At 32.8% G+C, this 23,900-nt stretch overlaps 1 long non-coding RNA gene across 1 annotated transcript; it reads right to left on the bottom strand.

The window, feature by feature from the left end:
• Nucleotides 1-3,480: 3,480 nt before the first annotated feature.
• LOC118053032 (uncharacterized) lies at nt 3,481-4,761 on the bottom strand. The gene is made up of 2 exons (XR_004688305.2): nt 4,479-4,761; nt 3,481-3,995 (listed from the first exon to the last, which is right to left on the bottom strand). It is a non-coding gene; the product is annotated as an uncharacterized lncRNA (long non-coding RNA).
• Nucleotides 4,762-23,900: the final 19,139 nt, after the last annotated feature.

Here is a 23,900-nt window from a genome sequence, read left to right as displayed (position 1 = left end):
AAAATTTCCCAAGATAGTTCTTGGAAGTTAGAAAATGAAAAAAAAATAAATTGTTCAACTGTTTAAGTAATCAAATTAATCGATGAGTTACCAAGTTAAAATAAATCAATCATTTTTAAAATAATATCATTTTGTTCTTTTTATTATCTTCTTGGTGTTAAACTTATCTGGTTTGGATTGGGTTTGAATGGGTTAATCAAATTATTAAAATCCACCAAGATTAACAAGTTTTTATCAAGTTGATGTCTTATTAAATTCAATTAAAATTAACCTTGGCCAGGTTCTAGGTTTTCCAAATCAATTCATTAAACCAACTTTAAATATATGATTTTAATGAACACAGCACCAATTTGAATTATGTATTATGCTATCCTTTTAAAAATTATTGAAAAAAAATTCTCGATTGATGTGTAGATTAATAGTTTAAAAATAACATTAATGTAAAAAATTCCATCCTTTGCACATGGGTTCACAAAACAATTAATACAAACCATAGAATGCCACTTGCTCACCTATAGCCAGCTATATTACAACAGATCTAAAAGTTTTATTTCACGTTTACAAGTTGTTTGATGGAGGGATAAAAAAACATAATAAAATTACAATTGGCATTAATAAGTTAGCAACAATTTGCGATGTTAGGTATGGGACTCTAGGTATCAACCATAAATGCTGAATTATTGATGAAAACAGTCTTTGAGGATTTGGGAAAGTATATATTTCCTTTTAAGATTGTTGTTAACAGTGAAATATCTAATTCAACTTATTAATTATATTTTAATTAAAAAATAAATATAATATGATTTAAACTTATGATTGTTAGTTATTAGAATTATAATATTCATGTTAAAAAATCAATTTAGCCTAATAATTTAAAATGTTTAGTGAGACCGTCAAGGTATAAATATTTGATTTTATAACAATTTTTATTAAAGAACTCTCTCTATGTATATATTCTAAAACAAAACTTTATGGTAAGTTGATTTATTTATAGTGACGTCTATTTTCTCAATATTATTTCTTAACATAGCCTAATTCAATTCATGCAGTTTGTAGGAATAATGTGTTGCACTTGAATCTAGGCTTCCGTTTATAAAAATAACTCACTTTCCCAATGATTATCTAGTACTTGGTATAATATTTTTCTCTCTTTCACGTACGAGTAAGGCTTATGATGAATTATCGTGGTTGCATGAAAACAGAAAAGCACTATAAGTACTATATGTGTATTTAATAATGTTTTTTTAAAATATTTTTAATTAAAAATATATTAAAATAATATTTTTTTAATATATATATATATATATATTAATTTTTAATATTATTGCATCAAAACCTTTTAAAACTATTTAAAAACCATTAATTTAATATTTTGTCAAACAAAAAGCAATTTTAAAAATTAATTGAATCATAAAAATAAACCCTTCAAATTCCAACCTTAATCCCCCATTGATGAGAAATATGTGTGTGTTTTGGGATTTCATAGATTCATACATATATTTTTGTGTGTTTAGGTTACATATAGTTAATATTCTAGAGTAAAGTAAACACATACAAAAAAAAATAAAAACCATATATAGCTGAGAAGACAAAGTTAAAAATATAAAATAAATTTATCTCTAGTTTTGAAATAAATTTTCATCTTTTTAAAATGGTAGTTATAGGGAGATATGTCATCTATATATATCTTCATAGTCTATATTTCTTTTGTAATAAAATGAAAAATGTTATAATTTTTTTTTATATGTCTTTGTTTTTCATCAACGCAATTAAATATGTATTTTTTTTTTGTTTTGTTTATGTATTCATCTACTTTGTTATAGAACACTAAACTAAACACAACCTTAACTACTTATGTGAAACAATGTTTTTTCTTCCTTATCCTTGTTATTAAAAAAATTCCCTTTTTATGCATATTAAATTTCGATATTAGTTAAGAAGATATATGTTTTTGAGAATATATAGATATTAAGAAGATATTACAACAACTACTTAGATGTATATAAAATTCAAATAAAAGACGTGTTTGACATATATATTCTTGCAGCACTCAAAGATGATAATCTGGTGATACTTGTGGACTAGTTATTGGAAACTTAGCTAATGGCCCGCATTAAAATTATTGAATTATTCAAAATGCCCAGCACACACACACACACACACAAACGCACTCGTGTGCGTGTGCAATCTCTTTAGTCATGGGTTGTTCATCAGCATAAAGCACTATGCTATGGTCCCATATAAAAAAAATAGTTTCATTTTTTATTAATTTGTCTATGATATTCAACTAGTTTCATGTAAATTGTAAATTACCAAAGGTGATGCAAGTGGTTGTCATCTTTTTTATCTCTTTGTCTTAGATTCAATGCATCTCTCTTTGTTTCTCAAGACACTATTATTTATTTATTTAGGTGGTTTCTACAAAGAATATGAACACAAAATCTTGTCGGGATTACATAATAATCCAAGTTGATTCTCGGAAATACCACTTGAATTCTACCTTAATACTAGTTAATTACTTTATTAGTTCGTTAATTATCTTCTCTTACCTGCTTTCTTTCTTTCCAGTATTAATTAATGACTACAACTCGAAGCGTGCTGTGGCGTCTAAGACCTGTCTTCTAGAAAATAAAAAAGAGCTGTAAAAACCAGAATCCTTCAAATTACAGATCAGAAATGGGCACACAGTTGATAAAAATATTCAGGCTTCATCTTCCCAAAAAAAAAAAAAAAAAAAAAAAAAAAAAAATTCACACGGGAGATTGTTCAGTTCCAGGCTGATTTTGAAGGAGGAGTGATACCTAACTAAGATATAATATTAGAAAGGATATTTAAATTAACAACCAAATAGCTGGACCTCTTTGCCTTTTGATATTGTATACACAAACGAACACAATTCTCAAAATTTAAAATTACCTTAATAATGGCTAGATTGGGGCAAGGATTACAGGAACCCTCGAGCCAAAATCAATAAAAAAACACAGTACTTTACCAATATTAATTGTTTATATATACCCCTTGTATCGTGCAAGTTGGACAGCAGATTACCTTAATTTGAGAATATCTATCGCACTTAGTACATTGAATCCCTGCGGCTTTGTGCTCTACTCCTCTTATGTGAATAGCTGGAATTTATTTTGACATTGTAAGTGCTAGCATTCGCGTCACTTTTCCACTAAGCTTTTGAACCTTGACGCAAAATGCATGACATTGTTATGATCTGCTGACCTAAAGCCTGATGTTGTGGGTTTTTTTTTTTTTCCTTTTTTTTACAATCTTAGCTTAGATTGCCTTGTATAAACCCGCTCAACCCAAGCCCCAGGCCAGATTGACCCTAGGTTGGGTCTTGAGCTGTAAACAGATGGAGATATATTATACATGACGGTTTTTTTACCAATCTAGATTTTCCATCAGAAAATCAACAATCAAATCATGGATTCGTCATTGCATGGAGAATTTTGTAAGAGAAATGCATAAACATTACAGAGAAGAAGATGCCAAAATATTATTTCTACTTTCCGTTGAAACAAGAAAATCTCACAAATTCTCGAATCCATACATATAAGTGTGTTCAAGGGTGCCTGCGCATACTAGCCCGTGAAATTCCAATCCCCAAATCTTCATCGCTCTTATGAGTCCATACGATGCAATCTTAATCAGGCTGTGGGATTAAAATGCAATTTGAAAAAAAAAATCATCTTATGAATGGATTTGATCTCTTGCCCCAAGTAACTAAAGGCCATTGCTCTACATTTACCAGAAACTAAAAGCCATATTGTTCTATGGTGCAATACGTACAGCAATGAAATGACTTGGGCTATGCCTTGTTCGGATAATCAAGTAGAAAGCAAGTAGCATCGCTATGGAGAATCTTCATCACCATCTTGCATATTCAGGAAGTAGCAATAATTACCAAATGCTTCTTTTTATACACTCCATGCATCACACACAATACTGGAAAGTATACTTGAGAGCTTGTATGATCTCTCCTCTTTCTTCAAGAATTTTTACATGATCATCAGAGAATTAGAATCACCTCATAAATTGATTAATTAAAAGAAGAATGTAAAACCAAAAAAAAGTTTGTGATGGATTTAAGGCAAGAAAACAACAAGGGAAATGATATATCAAGCATAATCTTGATGTACAGATTTAATCTTGCAACACGGATATGTATCAGGGCCAGTTCTCTTGGATGAACCACCAGAAGGCTCTATACAGAGAAACAAAGGATCGTAGAAGAGAGAGGAGAGAAATCAGTATGCCTTTTGTTATCAAACTGCAGCAGTGGTGTCCATGTTGGGCATTTGTGATGACCTTAAGGCCAATAAAACAAGAAGGGACAAGATCATGAGTGGTACAAAGAGAAGAACCAAAGGTGGCGGTGGTAATGGTGGCAGCACCAGTGGTAGAACTAGAATAGAGATAGTCAACACAACCATAACCACGACAAAACAGCTTGTTCTACAATAGCTTACCATCAAACTTTGCGCTTGCTGAATTTTCTCTTTCTGCAAGTCAAATAACACCAGCCCGCCTCGATTTCCAGCTCATAATTACTCATTTTCATGGGCCTCCATTGTTGTAGCATTTAGTGTTCAAGAGAAGGACTTGATTTCAGGTTACTGAAGGGATGTTTATGTAGAGAATTAACGAGAAGTTAAAAGATCGAATTTAGGGTTAGAGAATTGTAATTAGGCCAACTGGTTATTAGTTTATTAGTCCCTTTCAAACCCTAATGCTAGCTATGTCCTGATTCAGCTAATCTGAATGATATAGCTAATAAATAATGACTATTAATTAATGGCGGTTAATGCAATTTCTCTGTTTATTCTATGCCTAATAAAAGATCTTAATTTTAGTTAATGGGGGAGCACAATCAATTAGACCAAGACAATTCATACACTAAGAAATCTCTTTCTCTTCTAATTAAGTAATGAAATTTTATAAATTCAAATCTGGACTTTGATTTTTTTCCAAGTATAAAACGATCATATAAATAAATTAACTGATCACATACCCAACGAAAAATATTATTTCATTTACATGCACCGTTTCAGGACTTGAGAGTGTGTTCGAAAAAAATAATAATTATATTACTTAATTAAATTGAAAAATTTAGGCGAAACATCTAAATTACAAATGGCATCACAAATTAATGTAAACCCTTCAAGTTAAGATTTATGTTAAAAAAAAAAAATACACATATTTCTTGTACCAAAAATTAAGAATTAATTTAATTGATTTTATTTTTAATTTTATCCTGATTTTTTTTATAGGCCTGTCCCATTTCAAAACTCTAGTTCCTCTTCTGCGTACACTTGGAGCAACTTTTAACCTTTGGTCAATCCAATCAGGCTAAATTATAATTATAATTATAATTGCCTATATATATATATATATATGTGGTGATGGGTTTACAAGTAAATGGAAACAAAAATCAAGCTACAACAAAAATTGACTTTTTGGCTAAACTTTTTCGTGTTATTGTGTGAATCGTCGTTGGATAATTCATGAAAAGTAATCTTAACGATGATAAATCCAGTCCTAACAAGGACTTAATGGCACATTAAGCTGATTTAGACTGTGTAAAACGCCATTATTGATATACTCGTGATTGCTGATGCATGCTATAGAGTCATTTACTCAAATGTCGCCATTGGAACGCTGTGAAAAGTCATCAAGTCTGCGATACACACACCTGGCCACCATAATTACCATCAGTAGAACTCGTCCTGCCAAAGGACTGTGGAATTATTTTGGAATTTAAGGCATGCATTATCTAGACAACTATCGCGTGGTCCATGTTCATGCATGTCATTGATTGCTGCTGCAACAAGCGCAGATACGGGGGAATGCTGCTTTTCTTTTTTTGGAGTCACAATTTTAATTTTAATTTTATTTCTAGAATTAAAAATCTAATTTATTAGAAAAGAAAAGCTGAAAATTTGTTTTTCCTGGCAGGGCCAGCCCCCTCCTAATTCTGCCCAGGCAACAGGTCAAAACTGTTGAAAAGGATGCTATCCATTAAAAACACACACATAAAACATTACACGCACAAATTTACCACGCCTCCTTCATGAAATTCCTTCTTGTTTGGTCACCACTAGTGTGGTGATGGTGGTGTACTATGTAGCAAAAAAAAAAAAAAAAAAGCTACCTTTGAGATTTTTATATATTTATAATAGTACAGGTTTTAATATTAATTGGTGCTAGTGCCTAATAAAAAACTAGCAAGAAAAAAAAAAGTTTTATATACAAGAATAAAAGAAAAGTAGATAAGACTTTGTAATAATACATAGAAAGATTTTATAGCCAAAACTAACACTGGATGGTGAAGAACCAATTTAAATATTATATCCCAATTAATAATCTTTTTTTTTTTAAATAATTTGTTTCTAACCAATTAAATTCTCCACAATATACCACAAGTTAACATTCACTATAATTCTCCTTCAACATAAAATTCCCATTCAAACAACAATGTCAAAGTAATTCTATTGATATTTTTCGCAACAAGCTTAAGAATTTAAGGCGTACGTACCAGATTTCAAGTTTAGCCACGTTGGTTCCTTGAATATTAATTATGAACACAAACGTGCATGCATTCACTTGAACGGGGAATTATTCAGCATATCAGGAATTGTGCTTCTGACTCTAATAAAAATATAGGACTCGAAAATTATTTTCATACCAGTTACAATATACTTAATAATTTCTCAAATTGTTCGAGGATATAGTTACTATTTGCATTTGTCTTAAACTAACTGACACTCTAAAAGGGATTAATTTTTTTTTTAATTAATGTGGGTGTTTGAAAACTCTAAACTAGCTTGTGCGTACCTCGACTAATCTCGCGGGCTCTGAAATTAACGATCATGTAAGTCTCCAATAATCCTGAGGTTTGTAAGACTCGAACTGGTGATTTCTAAAAAACATATTTAAAATCTGATTAGTTGAAAATAAACTATTTTTAATATCCCTAATGTAGTTTATAACCATTTTTGCATAGTTGATTTGTTTTATTGTTCGACTTTAAACATCGGCACATTAAAATTATAAAAAAAAATATTAATTTTTTTTATACTAAATACATTTTTGAAATACATCCATGCATCGTTTCAAACAGAAAAATAAATAATGCCCCAGTCAATAATATCCGACTAATAGATAAGCTTTCGGTGCCTAGATACTTCCATGTACAAGGAATATTAAGCTCATCAAATAAGATTTCTAAGATCACGTGTCTTGATCTTAGTGTTAAAAAACATTATCATAGAGAAAATCTAGACTTTAATTACGAGAAAAAGTGAAGGAAAAAAGAAACGAAGAGAAAATGGTTCCATAGAACACGTATAGATCCCAAAAATCAAGGGCTGATAAAAACTTTGACTCTCGCATATGAACGTTTTGTGGGAGTCAAACCCAACATATCGAGAGTTTATTGGTTCTAAATAATATGTGGCCAATGACCAATATAATATGATAAATGCAAATTGACATATGACATGTTTTTCTAGATGATTCATTGCACCAAGTTATCTGATCCTACATTTAGAAAAAAAATACCATCACATAATGAAACGACAATAAAGGGTTAGATGTTTGAATAAATTGAGCGAATGCGTTTTTTTTCTAAAGAAACCATCATTTTATGTCGTGCTATAATAAACTATATAAAAAAATAAATATTTTTTCAACATGAATGAATCTCGTTTAACGCATGAGCTTTCCACCTCTTGGATATTTATTTGTTCCCTTAAGTGCTAACAATTAGTATTAAACGTTGGCGTGGAAGATTTTGTTTTCCTATTTTGAGAACTAATTAATATATATAAAGAGGTGAGAGAAACAAGAGAGAAAATAATAAAAAAAAATACTTTTTAGTCTGAGTCTGAGTACAAATGTTCTTGTTGTTTTTGGTAGGTTACAGATTTGATTTATCTTTTATTATCTATTTATCTGTAGAGTAACGACTCATTTACTCCCATAAACACCCTTTAATTTTCAATACATTAAAAACAAAGTTGAAAACTTGAAATGCGAGAGAAGATAATTAGAGAAGTTTATTAAGCACATAAAAGGCTTTTTTTTTTTTCCCTTTCTTTTCGTAAAATACACAGGAAAGCTCTTACCTTCACAAGAGTGCACGAGATCAAAATTTGGAAGCTGTTCACTGAGGTAAAATACATTAATGTCATGTAAATATCATGATTTTAGATGGTTTTGATCAATGATGGCAATGGACTGGGTTGGAACTAGATTTTGTTCCATCCATTTCAATTCTAAATATCTAAATTCATCGCCTATCTACATGTCTAACACAGTCAAATATGGTCAGGTGGAGGAGTTTCTTCACCCAACAAGTATCCTTTAGATACTTGATTTGATTTATTTATTTTTTAAATTAACTTTATAAAAAAAACAATCTAGATAAGATTTTTTTAAGAAAACTACATCTTTTCATAAAAAAACTACATCTCTATCCATAAATTATAAATAATAAAAATAGATTCTAAACTTCAAAGATATATATATAAAATCATAAAAACACTCCATGAATATGAAAAAAAAATTAAAATAAATAAATTATAAATTCATAAAATAGAAACAAGTTAAATAATCGGGTGAAGGCTGGATCAAGTGATGGGGTAGGTGAACCCCTCCCTCTCTTTTATCCATCTTTGATTTGATTTGACACTAATCAGCTGGATAAAAACCTAATCTACTCAGAAGGCATATTGGATATCCAATGAAACTCGAGTGAAATTGTCACGTGTTTTTTTTGGGCATTTGATGCAATCTTTTTTCTTTTGTTTTTTTGTTTGCTAAAAGACAAAACATGACACTTTCTCTTCCTTCGGCGACGTTTTGATTCGCCATTACAGGCAAAGTAGTCCCCGCCCGCCCACCCCAAATCACTAAAATGCTAAATTGTTTTCCTCTGATACGAAATCCTTCTTCTGTTTGATGCTCAAGATGATTAAAATCAGTACTGCAAATTAATTTTCTGCCGATAATGCTTCACCTAAATTACATCAATGCGAAGAATCAAAAGCTCTAAGTATATATGGTCCCATTTAGCCTCTCTTTCTCTTGATCTCATCCTAAAGATATTTAAGGAAGGTCCATTGCAGCGTAAATCAATTATATTCACACTAAGAAAAATTTGGCAAGAAGTAACTATCTAGGGCAGGCACTGCTGATTCGGTTCAGTCACCAACAAAAAAAAAAATCAGACTTTCTGGCCGTCTTGGTAGGCTGCGGTACACTGATAAAAGCTGAAAGCGAAAAGAGCCTAGCCGCCGCCGCTGGTAATTGAGGGCTACTAGCTAGTGATAAATAGTGGCGATGGAACATGTTCAGTGAACCAGAAAATGGAAATTGTTATACTATTCTGAGAGGAAATTAAAAAAGAAGAAGACGAAGAAGAAGAGAAGAGAGGAAAAGAAATTGACTCTTGTGCTCCCTAGTAGTCATGCAATTTCTTTATTGCAGTCTGATTTTGTTTTTGTTTCCCTATATATTTTGGTTAGGTAGCTTCTTTTTGTTTTATTTTATTTTTTATCTTTATTCGTCTATATTGGAGCTATAAAGCTTTTTTGGATGAGGTTTGATTCATAATCTCCTATTTCGCTTTGATTGGTGCTATAAAACATTTTGCTTCTCAAAAAAGAAGAGAAGACAAGGTTATGCCTTAAGAATTCTGGCTTTGTATTTATGTCATCTGTTGGCTTCTATTACTAGCACGTGCACAGAGGTTAAAGGAGGGAGCTCTTTTGGCACATGGAAAACCAGCTCCTTTTGCTTTCAATACCAATTTCACATCCTCTGAACATGCATGTGTATCTACCCAACAAAAATAATATATATATATAATATATATATATTATCACCTTTCAACCTCATTCCTTGTCTCATATTTACTCAGTACTCTTTTGATCTAAGCTTGAAGCTATACATTTTGTTAGGTATACCGATTTGCTTTACCTTATCGTGAAGGAAAAGTGCTGAGCACAGGTTTCGAAGGATTTCAGTCAAAATTAATGGAATATTTTGATTTTGCGAATGCCAAAGGCATGGAAATGCTTACTCCGGGTGTTATTACGAATACCAATGTCGATTTAATTTGATTAAAAACACTGCTAATTCAAATTGAAACTTTCTTCGGTACTTTATAATTAACTAATCTTGATGTCCACTTTCCACTAATACAAATTATTATCCAATGCAAAACCATATGCTTAGTCAAAAAGAGAGACTTATATCTATCGATAATAGTCATCTAATAAATAATTTGATCTTAATCACCTCTAATTAAGATCCTAATTAAATGATCTTGTTCGATTTTTTGGTTAATTCTAACTACTCCATAATCTTCTCTAAATTATATTTTCTAATATTCCCCACAAATCCATGGAGATTTGAAGTAAATTTAGATGGATTTGATACTTTATAAAGTTGAGATATTGATTTTGATGATTTTCATAAAAATAGCTTCTTTTAATAGTTGTTTTAATTGAGATGCTCCAAGATGCTAGGATGGTGTCAATTGTTCCACAATTCACTTTCAATCTCAAGAAAATTGCATACAGTGCTTGTCTGCTATAATAATGAGCTCCAAAGGCAGGGCTTGTACAGATGCTATACATATTCATGTGTCACACACAATCTTAAAGGAAACGGGAAAAGAAAACAACAAAGAACTTCTGTCCATTCGAACTATTCTTTAGTGCCAAATCATGAAATAAGAGAGGGGGGGCATGGACTTATTGCATTGGAAGCTCAAAAGTTCTTTGAATCTGTTTCAAGGCATCGCATGAATCATACGCGAGTAGAGGCCCCAGACATTTATTAGGTGAGACGTAACAACAACATAGACCATACCCTCATCGATCCTGCTCTTCATTGTCTAACAGAGCGATTTCTAAAACATTTTAAGCATTGAATTCTCAAGGAAGCCTATAGTTAATGGTTCTTGATTAACTTCATGACTGAAAGCTTTATTTGTATTCATTTTCTTATATTACAACATGAATGGAAAAAATCTACTACCTGTAGTACTCTAAGAAACTTGCTATTATTTCTTCCACAAGAAGCTAGCATGTATACCAGTCTTGAAGATGGATGCCCTCACCACACATATATATTTATATATATAGAGGAAGATCATCACTTGCTGCCTTTAAATAAAAGTCCTAACGATGCTTCATGAACAAGCTGAGAGTCCAAATCTGAAATCAAATGGCCCATGAAGAATTTGAAGCAATGGCCGCCTCTGAACCCATCTCAAGATTAGGGCAATTTCCCTTTTCATTTCCTCATCGCTTCTGAGTAGAATGGCTAAAAGAAATCTCACAGGCTCCTAGCTCGTAGCGCAAGTTTCCTTGGAGATCTTGGATACTAATAGAGGAAATACAAATGAACAAAAGGAGATGAAATGAGCTGAGAGTACCTAAGCTAATCATGCCATTAGACCTCCTACACAACCTCCCACCAAAAAGGAAAAAAAAAAAATATGTATGCACATTTAATTATATACAATTTACTACTTTCTCCAAAATTAACGGCAAATTAATAAGGAGAAACAACTCTTCCATTCATCAAAAAGAAGAAAAAAGATGGAGTATTTTATTTAATCTATGGATCATATAGATGCAGTACAATATTTAGAACACATGCATACCTTCATCCTTTCTATATGTAGTGTATTCACGCTATCTATAGTAGCGCCATGCAGCAAAGCAATTGGTCCTGGAAAGATGGAGATAAGGCCAACATAACTAGAACAGACATAATCATGACCGGCACAAAGAGAAGAAACAGCGGTGGAGGAGGTAGTGGTGGTAAAACCGGAGGCAACATAAGGAGAATCAAAGCTAACAGAACCATGAACATGATCGATCTTGTGCTATAATACCTGGGCATCAGTTCTTATAGTAGTCAAAGTTTTTCTTCACAACCATGAACACTAGCTACTAATGTTCATCAGCTTCCATTGTCGAAAGATTGAAGAAGGAAAGAAAAAATAGTTTACTTGATGAAGGGTTTTTATAGAAATCAGAATTTGAACTGCTTTAGGGTTAAGAAAACAGGGAGGTAGATTATTTATGCTTTTAGTGAGTGTGGACAGATGCATTTCCGGCCCAAGTAGCCATCAGCCTATCACTCTCAAAACCCCATTATTTGCTTAGGCTATATACATGTCTTGGTTCAACTAATCTTAATGAATATACTTTGATAAAAAATTGTATGGTGGCCATTATTTTTTTTCTTAGGTAGAACACAAAAATGTCAAGTTAATCCTTCATTTTCTAATAGGGATTATTATGGAATGTGTTGTAATATAAAAAATATTATATTTTTCTTGTATATATTTATTCTGCATAGTACGCTACACAGTAACTATTGTATGTTGCCCTAGTCATATATATAGAAAAGATGGTTACTGATTATGTATGTCTTTCAAATCAAATACAACTTATGCTTAAACTTGGTATCATAGTTGAAAATATCTAAACAGATTCTTCTCTCCCTAATTGGCACATCTCCCCTCCTCTGTAAAAGAATTTACTATAGATGTTTTCTCATCTGAAAAATAATGTCTTTCTTCCCTTTCCTTTTACCTGCCTCAATTCAGCATTATTAGCCATCTCTTATATATATATATATATATATATATATATATATATATATATATATATATATATATATATATATATGACTAGGGCAACATACAATAGTTACTGTATAGCGTACTACGCAGGATAAATCTATACAAGGCAAAACAATATTTCCTATATTACAACACATTCCATAATACACCCCCTCAAGTTGAAGGAGCAGGAACCACATGAAGCTTGGACCTTAAAGAAGCAAAAACAGAGTGGGGAAACGGTTTAGTAAAAAAATCAGCTAATTGGTCTTTGGAAGGTATAAATCAAATCTGCATCTCCTTTTTAGCCACTTGATCATGAACAAAATAATAATCAGCCTCAACATGTTTGGTCCGTGCATGAAAAATAAGATTAGCAGACAAATATGTAGCACCTAAATTGTCACACGAAATGGTGGTAACAAAACTAGGATAAAAAAACAAATATGTTAGAAGATGATGAAGCCAAAGAACCTCAGCAGTACCATCAACTAATGCCTTATATTCTGCTTAAGTGGAGGAGTGAGCAACAGTGCATTGCTTGCCAGATTTCCATGAAATAAGAGTGGTGCCGAGAAAGACAATGTAGCCACTTGTAGACTTTCGATCATCGATGCTTCCCGCCCAATTAGCATTAGTAAAATCATGAAGGGATAAGGAGGAACCACAAGTAAAGTGAATACCATAGGAAGACGTACCTTTTAAGTATTGTAGTATACGTTTGACAGACGCCTAGTGACTCTTAATAGGGGCATGTATAAACTGACAAGCCTTATTGACAACATAACATATCTCAGGTATGGTAAATGTGAGTTACTGAAGGGCACCAATGTCGAAAACGAGTGGAATTCGAGAATGGCTCACTAGTTAGGAAGCCATTTTTGGAGGCAGAAACTAGTGTATCAACAGACTTGCAGGTTGACATACCAGCACGACTCAGGATGTCAAGAGCATATTTATGTTGATTAAGCATGAGACCGATACTGGTGGGAGTGACCTCAATCCCTAAAAAATAGTGAGCAGAACCTAGATCTCAGAGTTTGAATTTTGAACTCAGTAGGGTAATAAGACGTTGAATCAAAGTGGAGTTGCTACTAGTGAGCAGAATGTTATACATAGACAAGTAAATAATAGATATCATGATTAGCTTTTAGAATGAATAAGGAAGTATTCACCTGTGAAGCACGGAAGCCAATCGACAGAAGAAAGTCACTCAGTCGTTTGTACCAAGCCCGTGGGGTTTGTTTTAAACCATATAGAGACTTATGAAGGTGATACACATGAGTTAGTAAGACAGGTTCAACAAATCTCGTAGGTTGTTGTATATAAACAATCTCTTAAAGTGAACCATTAAGAAAGCATTATGAACATCAAGTTGACAAATCTACCAGTAGTTAGAGACGTCAATGGCAAGGACTAGGCGGACAGTGGTCAGTTTGATAATCGGATTGAAGGTTTCTAAGTAATCAATACCTTTTTATTGAGTGAATCCTCGTGCAACCAAGCACGCTTTGTAGTAGTACCATCAGCTCAACACTTAATTTTATAAACCCATTGGCAACCAACAACATTCATAGAAGGCTCATATGGAACCGAGGACCAGGTACCATTGGCATGTAAAGCTGTAATCTCAGATTTCATAGCAGAATACCAACATAGAAAACGGTCAGCTTCTCTGAAAGACAAAGGTTTATGAGTAGAGGAATAGGTTACCTGTGAGATGGGAGGTAGTGGAAAGGCAGACACTAAGCTCATATTGATAGACTTGTGTTGGCGGGGATGTAGCACTATGGGATGGTGTCGGGAAGCCACTGCAGCAGGAGAGTCAGAAGACTTGATAGGCTGTAACTGTTGTGGAATGGAGTAGCGGGAAATATCAATATAGAGATCTAAGCTTGGCGGTGACTGTGCAGGGACCTGTGGAGGAGATGCAAGGGTATGTGAAGGAGATGCAAGGGTAGCTGGCGGAACAACAAAATGAGGAGAATCAGTAGCTAGGATGGCCACAACAACAGAACGTGAACCTGCATAATGATCAAGAGACATAGTTGCAAGTGGTGGTAAGGGGACCAAGGTGTATGAGGGGAGGGTTGATATTTGTGGTGGGATGGATGATGGAAAAAGATGTTAAGGCAAAAAGGTGGGAGATAGGGGCTAGTTGTGGGTTAGAATTGGTTGTGGCAGGAACACGAGTAGGCTCAATAAATGGAAAGGAATTTTCATGGAAATGTATATGATGGGAGATGTAAATACGATTAGAAGACAAGTTAAGACAACAGTAACCTAGATGACATGAACTATAACCTAGAAATACACAAGGAGTAGAGTGATAGTCTAGCTTATGACATTATATGGCCAGAGAAACGAAAAGCATAAACATCTAAAAGTACATAGGAAACCATAATCAGGTGGTTGATGAAACATAGTTTTAAATAGGGATTTGTTTTGTAAGACCGATGTCGGCATATGATTAATAAGATAGACAGAGGTTTCAAATGCATAATTCCAGAATTTTAGAGGTGCTTTATAGTGACCAAGCAGGGTAAGACCAATTTTGACAATATGATGGTGACGATGCTCAACAGTACCATTTTGTTCATATGTATGTGGATATATGATGCATTGGTGAATACCAACAGTTTTGAAGAAGGAATTTAATTTACGATATTCACCACCCTAGTCAATTTGAACTGATTTTATTTTGCAAGAGAATTGGCGTTCAACCAGAACTTGAAATTGATCAAATATATTAAACACATCAGATATGGCACTAAGAGGATACAACCAAATAAATTTTGTGTGCGCATCCACAGAGATCACAAAATAACAGAAACCTTTAGAAGATAAAATAGGAGTAGGGCCCCAAACATCATTAAAAATGAGTTCAAGAGGAGCAAATGTTTTATGACATGTAGGTCCTAATGACAAATGCGTTTGTTTTCCTAACAGACATGTTAGAAACTGGAAATTTAAAGGATGAGATGTACAAGCGACCTTTTTATTTGATGCTAAGAAACTTAGAACTTGAGAGCTTGGGTGACCAAGTTGACAATTCCAAATATCAACAAAGATGGATAAATTAGCAGACAGGAAAGCTTGAGGCATAAACATGGTAAAAGACTATGAAAGAATGTAAAGACCATCTTTCCTTTAACTAGAAAGCAGAACCTCCTTGGTGATGAGATCCTTAACATAAAAAATAGAAGAGTGAAATTAAAAAAAGACATAGTTTTCATGGAAGAATTGTTGAATAGATAAGAGTTTTTTTTAATTTTTTTTTAATTTTTTGAACATGCAAGACATTAGACAACGTAAAAACCCGTTTAAGGGTACGTAAAATATTATAGACTGTATTGGATATGGAAAGTCCCTTAACATCACCAATATGCAATTGATCATTACCAAGATAAGGTTTTGTGTGTGTCATACCAATAATATCTGGAGTAACATGCTGATTTGTGCCAGTGTCAAGAAACCAAAAGACAGAATTTGCCGTGGACATGTCATTGGATGAGAGGTTGGCAGAGGCATGATTATTATGGTGCACAAGCTGGAAGCATGGCTGTGCAGAGTGCCCAAATATATAACAAAACTGACACTTAATCTGTCGCTGCCACTACCTAATATTACATGTTCTATTCTGCTGCTAATGCCCCCGCTGTTGTTGCTGGAAACCGCTATTGTGACCTTTCAAAGGCTAAGCTCTATATTGAGTTGAAGGGGAGCACATATTCCTCTACCCATTATGTTTTCCCTTGTCTCGTTGAGAAGATGAACCGCTGTCATTAAAACTAGAAAACAAACACAGGGAAACTAAGGTAGAGGGGGTCTACACAGGTGTTGGTAGTAAAGGTGCAGCCGTAGGAAGAGGATAAAGGGAGTTCCTGTGTAAGAAAAGTTGACATTAGATAAGATGAGCTTATTTAAAGTGATGAGGGTGCTTAAGTCTAACACCTATCATTTGCAAGATAAAAAGGAAAAAAAAAAAAACTTCCTCATGCATGGCATTCAGACCATTTGAATATGCATTTTTGTTGAATGCTCTTAACAACAATATAATAAAGCTAGGGTCTTCAAATCTCCCATGTCTCAATTAGCTTTTGTGTATTTCCAAGAAGTTTTATATATCCTATATATATGTTCCCTTACCCTTGGTATTGGAACTAAAAGTTCTCTCAATAAAGCTTTTAGGTCTCCATTATTTTTCCAAGTTAATCTTCATGGTTATTTTTCCCAAAGTTAATCTCTCATGATTATTTTCTCCAAGTTATTATCTATGATTAAATTACTTAACCATGAAAATTTTCTAGATAGCTTTGTTAGCTTATAGCTTGGTTGGGTTATGCTACTTTTACATTGTGTCTTTAAACCTATTTTTTTCTCCATGGTTAAATTTAATTCTCTAATACATCTCCAGGCCTGTTTTTTCTTTATGGTTAATTTCACTTAACATTGTTAGTCTCCACATTGCATTTAGTTTTTGCTCTAAAGTCTAGACGGTCAAGATGATAAAAGTGATAAAGTTCATTTCATTTTATTAACTATAGAATCTTTAAACATTATATAGTAGACATATAACTCCAAGATACATCAAACATGAATACAAGGATTGCAGTCATGATCTTCTATTCTTTATCTGGCTCGTCAGACAAGTATTGACCCTGAGAGGCACCACAAGCTCTTCTAGTATGAATCTCACCAACAAAGAATATTGCCATTAAATAAATGAGAGAATTCCACATTAATGTACAGAGAGTTTTTATAGAAATGGAGATTCCCTATTATATCAACCAAATTATCAACCACCACTATTTTTAGTGTAAAGCTATTGCTATAAGTATACTATAACAAAAATTCTGCATGTGACCGAGATAACTCATCTTATGCCTTATATAGTTCATTTTGGACACTAGTTAATATGTCACGAGCATAAAAAATTTTCTTTTCTAACTCCTTAGTTTGTTTTCCAATTAGAAAAGTCTCGCTTAAACTCTATAATTGTAGTGCAAATTGATGTAAGCTTCATTTGAAAAGTATCTCTCTTTGTATGTAAGGAGCGATAAGTAAATTGTAGCTTATGAAACCTCTCCTTAACCTGAGTTTGCTTCTCCTTGCAAGTATTGATTTCCTAATGAGCTAGCATGGTGACATAGTTATATGCTCTTGTTCTCATTTTCATCTCCTAAGAGCTAATACTTGTATTTGAAAATTCTAATAAAAAAAATATTTATATTAGTATTGGTTACATATAAAAAGGGTAATGAAAAGATTAAGAGTTGCATACTTATATGAAAAGTTGTTAACATGTTGCTGGTCAATTGGTAGGACATACTACCTCTTTTATACTAGTTTATATCTTGTGAAAATTGAGACATCTTGGCAAAGATATCTATATTCTAGCCATGGTTATCTGTATATGAAAGGTTTTGTTTGGATATAAAAGTCATAAAGCATGTCTCTATCAATATAAATGACCTTACTAGGAAGTTGAAAGCCTATTATGGAAGGTTATTTAGACCAAGCACCACAACCTCTAATAGTTTTATAGCTCATAAAAATGAAGGTAAATGGGTGGTAAAGCCACAAAAGAGAAGAGGTAATGGTATTAAAAGCAATGCTACCATCATAACCCATTTATGGGTTACTCTCAAAATTCATTTCTCTTTCTTAAAAAAAAAGCATGAACTGTGTGGTTTTGAACATCACTGTGCTCCTTCTTCCCCTAGAGTAGGGGAAGAAGGAGATTTTTCTCCCCTATATTTTCCCGCTCCCTCTCTCTCCTAAAACAAAAAAAAAAACAACAAGACCCCACCCCACCTCGTGCCCTGCCATTAAGGAGAAAATAGAGAGGGGATAAGCCTTGCAAGTAGTCTTGGGGTGGCTGCCCAGTGGCCTTCCGGCCACCCTGCCCCTATACATAGGGGTAATAACCCTTTCTCCCCCTTTTCCTCCTTATAAATACCAGGGGAGAGAGGAGCAAAGGGGGGCAGAGATTTGAGAATTTTTTTTTGTGGGACAATATAAAAAGAAGAGAAACGAGAGTTGAAAAACAAAGGAAAAAAACAGAGAGGACGAATAAGAGATTAAAGGGAGGACAGTTTGAAAGGACGTAAAAAAAGTTTTAACATAGAGGAAAAGAGGAAGGAATAGAAAAAATAGAGAGCAAAAAAAGGAAGCACAGAAGAAAAAGGAATGCAGAGAACATGAGAAAGACAAAGAAGAAGATAAGAACAATAACATCTGTCTCTCTCTCTCTCTGCCCCCCTCCCTCTCCCCCTTAACGTAAACCACCATCTGCTGCCACAACACTACCACCATGAGCCTTTGTCAATGACAACATAACTACCACTAGGCCAGGCTCTCTTCTCCTTCATCTTTTTCTCCACGCCCAAGTGCCCTCCATTATTCTGCAAGTGAACAGTGGAGAGTTCCTCCACTATTTACTGGGCTAGACAATGCCGACCCACACCAAGATGGTTGGTCCGGGTCCAGCCTAATTCAAAAAAATCCAAAAAAAAAAAAAATCCTTTTAATTTTTGTGATTTTCCTGTGTATTTTTCTATCAATTTTGCTTAATATTGGTTTGTATTTTTATACCATAAAGATACAAATTCAATATTAAAATACCCAGTTTTCATTGAAACATTGCAAAAAATGATAAAATTATAAAAAATATCTTGTTTTCATGCATACGACCAAGTCTCTCAAAGATAAAAAAAAATCATATCGTATTTTTGTACAATACAAATTTTAAAAATACATGTTTTAGCATGCATTCTAGCTTTAATAACTAGTGTATTAAAGTCATGAGAACTAGGCTAATATTTCAAAAAATACCCAAAAAATATTTTTTTTTCTTTTAGTATCGGGGATTACAAATTATACGTAAAACATATTCCCGATATTAAAAAGGTAGTTCTTTTTTATTGACGTTAGAATAGTTAGGTTTTACTCGATAAGATAAGGATTTCCTTACTAAGGAGAACTTTTCTTAAACCTTAGACAAACTAACAACTAGAAAACACAATCATACCTTAGCTTTTATCAAACAATCAAACAATGCATTTTACCTTAGGTAAGGCATATTTGGGGTGTCAATACCTTTCCTTTACGCAACTAGTTCCTGTACCTAATTTCTGAGACCAGTTAGGGTTCCTAGTGACCAAAATACTAGGTGGCGACTCACATTCCCTCTTTCTTCTAATAAAAGACAAGAATTTCTTGTCTCTCCATATTTGCCAGATACATTACACAGAATGGACGATCATCACAACGCCGCACATATGCGACACTACCACTAAAATTTGTGTTATCAAGACGAGAAACATTATTAGGACTTGGTGTATCATGTACAAAATTAGTGCAATAGGATTTGGGGTAGAAGTATGTGTAGGGCTTAATAGAAGACTTGGTATTAGCGTACGTGTCATAGAAGAACCAAAATTATCAGGTTGTGAACTACGCCTCGTTTTGCTCTTTTAAAGAAGAGCTTATACTCCTAATAGTCCATATCAATGTTAGTCCCCATCTCACCACTACTCGATTGATATGATTTTCATACTACCTCTACTTTGATTTCATTTACTTTAATATCATATTTCTTCTAAGACTCTACCTCCTCATCCTTCTCTTGTGCATCTTTTATTGGTCTTTCTTCCTCAATTTTATTAGGAAGTTAAGGTTGCCTACGAACATCACATAGACATATATGAGTATAAGAGTTATAATACCAAAAAACAATGAAAATGATAAATATATATCATACCATAAACACTATCATTTAGATAATACCTTTTGGCTAACTAAAGAATATGGTATTGATAATTATTAGCGAGTTTTGTAAATATACTCTTCTCATTTGAGCTTAAAGAAGAAAGACCTTTATTTACACTAGATACCCTTCAAACTAAAAACACCTTCACACCTTTTTGGCAGAGGTTATTGATATGCTATAACCCACCATCACACATTCATTTCTTTAATTTTTCATGAACAATGATTTACCTTAAAAAAAAAATATCAATCAAAGAATTATAGGTCTTGATCTTGGAAAAGGCATAAAACCATGTCATCCCTTTTTTACCCTTAGAAAAACTCGATAAACTCGATTATTATTTAAACAAATTAGTAGTTGGAACTTGACCCCTAAGTTTTAAATATTTATCAAAAGCTGCCAAATTCATCCATTCATTTAGATGCAACTCACTCACACACAAGTTATAATAGAAAAACACATTTACAACAAAATTAGATAAAGGTAGGGAATACCATAACTTCAATAAACACATGGAGGTTGTCGCATGTATACGATATCACAATGAATATCCTTTCAGACCGGGATCATCGGGATGTGGGTGAAAAGACCAGGAATTATTGTTTTTTATTAGTAAAAAAAGATGGAGCCGTCACCTAGTATTTTGATCACGGAGAACTCTAACTGGTTTTTAGAGTTTGGACAAGGGACTAATTGTGTATAGAAAGAACATATCACCCTAATACACCTTACATAAGGTAAGTTACATTGTTTATTTGCCTGATGTCAACTAAGGTTTTGTTCTGTTTTTTGTTTGTTGGTTTGTCCAATGGTTTAAAGTTTGTCTACCTTGAATTTTTTAAGATTAATTTCTCAATCACTTATAATATTGTTAATTAAAACACATTTTCAACATTAGTATTTTCAGACTTTGGTTCTTTGGTGGGCTCCTACGCATCTCTTTGTTTTGGCAAATTCCTCTTGATATTGCCTCCAAGACCAGCAAGTTATTTTCTTTTTACTTTCAGCGGCGAGTTCTTTATTATTTTCAGTACAAAGCCCTATAAGTGATATAGTTAGTAGAAGTATATTGTCAAGATTCATGAATGGATAAAACTATATTTACAGACCAAATCTAGAAAAACACATGTAAATGAATTTCTTAGATAAAGAAACTGTTTGCATTCTCCAAAGAATTTCAGAAAAAAAAACTCTTGGATTTTTACCAAATTCCCGATTTTGTCTTTAATTACGAGGAGATTACAAGAAAAATTAGATTCCAAACCTGTACACTAGAAGACTAGACAAATCTTGAGGGTGTTCCCAACATCCAGATGTAGTTTCCATATTTTTAAGAACCTTATTTCTGACAGCAATGGCTTGGTTTTACAGCAAAGGCAACTAAATCATGATTGCTCAACTCCACAAGAGAGAACAAGACCACACAAGAGTCAAGACTTGGCTCCACAAAATCAAGGCCACATAAAGATTTTGCTCGCAGGTATATTTGTGGGGGTCAAACCCAACATGTCAAGACAATAATGATATATTCGAGAGCTGATGCAATGGGCAGATAATAACATGACAATGGGAATTGATCATGACCCGTTTCTACATGGTGCAATGCATCTTCCCCAGTCACTACAAAAAGTAAATAATATCTTATGATTCTCCCAATAAAATGACTCCCAAGGAAAGAGAGGGAATGATAATGCCCGGAACCGGTCCTTTTCAGTCAACTTGGGGGATTTTTTTTCATAAATCAAACACTATTTACTTCTCTTTCAATCCGAATCTCTTTTATTGTGTGGCCTCTGTTTTGTTTAAGTGTTTTTAACTTGGTGGAATTTTTTATTCATTAAAGTTGCTTTGAGTTAATTAGATTATTTTTTTGGAGGATTAGTTTTGTTGATAAATAACAATTTTTTTTTTTGTCTAGATTTAAAATTTTAGAAAAGAATGTTGGAAACATTAGTTTTGATAAAGTTGGCTGATATATTTAAAACTCGATAAAATTACTCAAGCTGATTTAATCATAGTACTTTTACTATTGAGATTTAAAAAAAAAAAGACAGATTCTTTTCTCTCCCTTTGAAATTGTAATCTTTGAGTGTGGAAGAGCATAATACAGCCAAGTAATAATATAATAATTAAAAATACCTACACTTACAAAAAAAGAATATCGTTTAATTAGTTTTTAACTATATATCAAGTGTAGAGCTTAAGTTTCAATTTATACTATTCATCCATTACCGCAAAATCAAGAGAAACTTTTATATGGACCTGCAGCTCCAATTATAATCTAAAAATCCTCAAACCCACCTAAAACAAACCTTGAACAGTTTAACTAGTCTTTCTTGTGACATTATATTAGATTACATAAAAAGAATATCACACAAAATTCAATGGATCACTGTCCAAAAGTCCTGTCGATGCCATCATTTTTCATGAATTTATCTCAAAAGATGCTTTAATTTGTTATGATTTCACTTATATTAAACCAATTGACAAATGAAAATCTTTGAAATGTCACCATACAAAGTTTGAAAAAGAAAGATATTCTTTAATTAAAGACAAAAAAAAGAACAAAAGTAGAGCACTCAATGCTCATTCTAAGGTGCAAGAAAAAGCCGTACTACTTGCTATACATTGGATTGTTGATCAAGGAGGAGATGCATTCCCCTTCAATATTGTGGTGACTAGTCATGACAAGGCACTGTATAGCCTACCTTATCTGGGCCTATCACGCACTCTGGCTTCTCTTAAAAATGTTCATCTGCTTTTCCATGTGGGTGTGGCTAGCCTTTTGAAGGAAAGAAAAAACATTAAAATATCCCACATCAATTCTATGAGAAGCATAAAGTTACAAAATGATAATTAACGTGCAAATTCTTATCTATAACGTAATGATAGACTAACCCCCTCCCTTTTGTTTTTGTTTTTTTTTTTTTTTTTGTTAGCGTTATCCCTTCGGTTTCAAATTGGTGTGCGAATATTAGTGGCATTTAGAATAAATCTGAATATATCCATTTTTTATAAAGGTATAACATAATTTCCACTATAAGTAATAATATAAATGTCGCTAACATATACATCATAACGGCAATAGGGAAATTCCAGTAGAATGCATATTTATACTGGTATCTTATAAAAATAATTTTTCTGTGGTTTTTCAGTAATTTCATTGTAACATAAGTTAAATTTTAGCAACACTTTTTATATTTATAGCGACATTGTCATCATTAATGTGTTATCTATAGATATATTCATGTTTTTTTTTTTTTAAATACTGATAGGTATGTATTTAAATGTCAGTAGATGTTATTAAATTTAATTGTTAAGTTTGATATATATCAAAAAAAAAGATGTAAACTCCTAGATAAAATCCACAATGTTAAACAAGCAAAGTGAATATTTAAATTATAGGGATGGTGATTGCTTTATGAATTTGAAATAAAATGTTTATGTGTTAATGTTAAAAAAATAAAAATG

This window comes from Populus alba, chromosome 6 (genome assembly GCF_005239225.2).
Source record: "Populus alba chromosome 6, ASM523922v2, whole genome shotgun sequence".
Classification (NCBI taxonomy): Eukaryota; Viridiplantae; Streptophyta; class Magnoliopsida; order Malpighiales; family Salicaceae; genus Populus; species Populus alba.
The sequence above is the reverse complement of the archived record's forward strand: the minus strand, read 5'-3'. Positions and strand labels throughout refer to the sequence as shown.